Consider the following 4,873-nt stretch of genomic DNA (forward strand, 5'->3'; position numbering starts at 1 on the left):
GACGAAGACGAAGACGAAGACGAAGACGAAGACGAAGACGAAGACGAAGACGAAGACGAAGACGAAGACGGAGACGAAGACGAAGACGGAGACGAAGACGAAGACGGAGACGAAGACGAAGACGGAGACGAAGACGAAGACGAAGACGAAGACGAAGACGAAGACGAAGACGAAGACGAAGACGAAGACGAAGATGAAGATGAAGATGAAGATGAAGATGAAGATGAAGGTGAAGGTGAAGATGAAGATGAAGAAGAAGAAGAAGAAGAAGAAGAAGAAGAAGAAGAAGAAGAAGAAGAAGAAGAAGAAGAAGAAGAAGAAGAAGAAGAAGAAGAAGAAGAAGAAGAAGAAGAAGAAGAAGAAGATGAAGAAGAAGAAGATGAAGAAGAAGAAGATGAAGAAGATGAAGAAGAAGAAGAAGAAGATGAAGAAGAAGAAGATGAAGAAGATGAAGAAGAAGAAGAAGAAGATGAAGAAGAAGAAGATGAAGAAGAAGAAGATGAAGAAGATGAAGAAGAAGAAGATGAAGAAGAAGAAGAAGAAGAAGAAGAAGAAGAAGAAGAAGAAGCTAGCCCCGAATTTTCAAGTACTGAAGCAAGAAGTCAAGAGCTTTGCACGGTATTTTTTTTTTTATTGTGTTTTTTGTAAATCATATTTAAGTACGAATTACTAATAAAATGATGAAATATGAATAATATTTTTCGATCTTACCGATAGAAAAAGTTAAGTTTTTGTTTAAGTTGATTATCGATAAAACACGAATAAAATGACATTTTCTAAAAATGATTCCTAGCTAGATCGATTTATCGCCCCCGAAACCCCCTATATACTAAATTATATGAAAATCGTTGGAGCCGATTCCGAGATTGCAATACAAGAATTGCTCATTTAAAGATATAAGATTTTTGTTTGTTAAAGTTTTAGATAAATGAAACAAGTCTCTTAAATTGTAGGAAGAAACAATGACAAAGAAAATATTAGATAGAATGTATTTGCAACAGCTTAAATTCCTTTTTTATTATGTAAAATTATACAAAAATATTTGGTGTTATGAATACTTTATCAACTAACAACAAATAAATTTGGTGAACATATGACAACTTAAATTTTTTTTAAGCCATGTAATACACGCACTGCTGAGAGCTTGAAATGTTCACACTAAAATTCAAATTAATGTTAGTTTCACATGCAGAACAGTAGGACAGAAGAGTATAGTAGAACAGTACTCCTATTTCTTGAACGCATACATAGAGACAGAACAGTAGTTTTCATTGTAACAGTGGTAGAGCCCGGTTTAATATCTTCGCACGAATTGGCCTAGCTCGCCCGGTGAAATACCACGACCACACAGAAGACAAAGTGGAACCAATTCCGCGTTTCGTCTGATGAGTGTGCGTCCCGGAGCCCTAATTTAGTCTCCTTTCCCTTCCCACCCTATTCCTTATAAGGAAGGGATGGGAAATGGAAGGGAACTTTCCGGATGAGAGGATGCATGGGAAGGGAAAATATTTTATTTCTGTGCATCCTCTCCTCCGTCGATTAAGGTAGGCAACGTACGTAGACAACGTATGCAATTGCGTATGTCTATGGACAACGGTCACTTCACTATTTCAGCGATTCCAGGTGGCCGTTCGCTTGCCACCTTATGATGCAAAAAAGAAAGGTAAATGTGCATTCAAATAATTGGTAGCAGTACTGTCTCTGTCTCCTGCTCTGCCTAACTCGCTCCTTCGTATATAACTGGCATCGTGTTGTTCCGTGCGTGACGCAGCATCCGGCACACAACATTACAGGCGTCGGCTAAGCAAACACATCCCCCGACCCCAACACGCATGACCTGGATTTTTTTATACCCATTAAATGAAATGTGAATAACCTAGACAGTAGCAAGTTATGTGTATAAATGTAAATTAAAGATATTTTTTTTAGTTACTCCAAATGAAAAAATGTTTCGTATACTTATAATATTGTTTGAACACATAATAATGCCTGTAGTTTTTACAATCTCTCTATATATTAGTCCATCTGACATATTTTACATCCATTTAAAAATGCTAAAAAAAAGAGCAAAACGGAAAATGGAATTAAAAAATCACATTGCATTGCAAAATTTGTGTTCGTAACGACGCCGTAATTTACAAATGGATTTGGATTGCAGACACGAATCTGAAGCGTAGATTTGGTAATACTTTGCCTTGTTTAAAAGCTGTGTACAAAGTAGATGAAGTGTTGTGGTTTTCAGTCTTTTTTAGTATAGTGACACGATAATTTTAATTTGTTAAAATTATTGTATTTATAAGTTTCTTGGTTTATTTTAATTTGTGTAGTTTTACTTTACTAATATAACTAATGGATTTAATATACGATGTTAAGTTTCCGTAGTGTAGCGGTTATCACGTGTGCTTCACACGCACAAGGTCCCCGGTTCGATCCCGGGCGGAAACATTTTTATTAACATTTTCCTTGTATACACGATGCAAAAAGAAAACTAAGGATTTCATTTTTTGGCCAAAATGACGCAATAAACCATACCAAAAATTTATTTAAAAGCTTTAGGAACGCATAGACAACAAACTTACAAACACAATTTTTTCTTATGAAAAAAGAAAATAATAAAAAGCTTTATTAGTAAAATTCTTGTTTACATTTAGAATAGAAACACACAAGGAATGAACAGGATAGAATAGAAATGCAAAGCGACCGACATTACCGTCTCTGCTTTAATGAGCTTTCAAGCGAAAGCTCTTTGTAAGTTGTTTGCGTTGACATTGCACGGAATTGTAGTTGAACAAAATTGTTCTCACAGTATTAAATAACACAAATTACTGTTCCACTCAGACACGTTAACTGGTCACTAAGTGATTGTAGATTATATTAATTCTACACTTAACGAATCTTTAATACGGTTGTTAAACTATGATATAACGTTATCACATAACGTTAAAACTGTAAGTAATCAATTGTTTTAAACGACCTACATCCGACTGAATTATGAAGTTATTATTTTGTACGGCATTTGCACATTTCCTTTATTCATAAATATGTCAAATACTCATAAATTAAGTATAAATAAGTAGAATAAATAACTTAAAACAGTTTCTACACGTTACGTTCTGTAGTTTTCTACTTACCTAACTTATCAGAAGGATTTTATTAAAAATGTTTTCCCTTCTCGCAATAGTTTTCTACAAAAATAACAAGTAAAAGTCTGATTAAGTCAATAAAATATTTTTTTTCGGACCACATATTTCGACAAGCAACCTTTTGTCTCCTTTGATAGTAATCTTACTTCTCTTTAATTTACTTGACAATAATGTTCCTTCAGTTAATTTACTAAAACTTTTTTCTAAGATATAATAAAAATTGCCAAAATTTTTACAATTTTCTCTTGTATTATGTATTGTACAATTCACTGTGAACTTCATTATGTTAGCAAAACTATGGATCCTTTTTGTCTAAATGTTGAATTTAAACTTTATTGACTTGGGTTAATAATAAATCAAACGAATTTAAGTTTCTTTGGTAATATAATACATTTAAATAATTTAATTTCGTCTATCAAAATATTAACTTTATCACAATTGTTGAGCAAAATGCATTTCTCAGTTCGTATAAATTTACATTTTAAGTGTCTCCTCACAACAAAGCGTAGTGAATAATGCAAATGATAAAGGATTTTAGCTCAACATGACAACAAAATACTGTTAAATTATCTTTTGATGCTATTGCATGTTCTAGTTACCAACGTACCATTTACAACTTGAAGAAAAACATTTATTTATTTACTCTTAATGCTATCATACAACATAAAAAAATGACAATTAACTAATTTACAAAGCAAGGACGGGCTTATTGCTACAAGCGATCTCTTCCAGGCAACCCAGTGGGACAGGAGAGAATAACATAGATAGGTATATCTTATATATAAAATTCTCGTGTCACAATTTTCGTTCCCATACTCCTCCGAACCGGCTTGACCGATTCTTATGAAATTTTGTGAGCATGTTGAGTAGGTCTGAGAATCGGCCAACATCTATTTTTAATCCCGTACGGACGGAGTCGCGGGCGACAGCAAATAACATATAAATATCAGGATATATATATATATATATATATATATATATATATATATATATATATATCTATATAAGTCAGGAATAAATAAATTAGAGCAAGAATTAATATGAACTAGTAGTAATGGAGTATTCACTCTTAATTAATTCATGATGCTAAATTTTACGTAGGCAGTAATCTATCTAGCCAGATCTGTTCAGTCGTTTTGAATTCACCTAATAACAACTTATGAGCAAGCTCACTAAATTGCTGTAAAAACTTAGTATTACATTTCATAGAGTACCAAATTATCTGAACAAACTCGCAATGGGTTTATAGACATTTTATTGTTATTATATTTTACTTAGTCATTTAATTACTGTAAGAATGTAAATATAATTTAATGGTAATCAATATAGAAATTATGTTTTGAAATTAAACACAATTTTACTCAGTTGATTAATAAAAAACAAACTTTATATTTATCTCACTTAATATGGTGGCGATTTGTTTTAATAATAATACACGTAGAAAAAAAAATTAAGTTTAATTTTTGTTTATAAATTAAATGGTCGTCCTTATTTTACATTAGATTCACTTTCATTAAGGTTCGCTTTTGGTTTTCTCAAACTTTCTTGTATATAGCTAATAATAAATTTAGTCACATTCCCAGACCGAAAAATGGGCTTACACGTCAGATAAACAGTTTAATTCCGTCTAGAACTTTCACTTTCGTCTCAGACACTACTCTGGAATTGTCTTACATTAGTTAACTTTACGAAAAAATGGTCTGAAGTAGTCCCATCGGTTTTTCTTAGAA

At 32.4% G+C, this 4,873-nt stretch overlaps 1 non-coding gene across 1 annotated transcript; it reads left to right on the top strand.

The window, feature by feature from the left end:
• Positions 1-2,372: 2,372 nt before the first annotated feature.
• Positions 2,373-2,445, top strand: TRNAV-CAC (transfer RNA valine (anticodon CAC)). Its single transcript has one exon. It is a non-coding gene; the product is annotated as a tRNA-Val (tRNA).
• The last annotated feature ends 2,428 nt before the right edge of the window (positions 2,446-4,873 follow it).

This window comes from Papilio xuthus, unplaced genomic scaffold (assembly GCF_000836235.2).
Source record: "Papilio xuthus unplaced genomic scaffold, Pxut_1.1 DF826933.1, whole genome shotgun sequence".
Classification (NCBI taxonomy): Eukaryota; Metazoa; Arthropoda; class Insecta; order Lepidoptera; family Papilionidae; genus Papilio; species Papilio xuthus.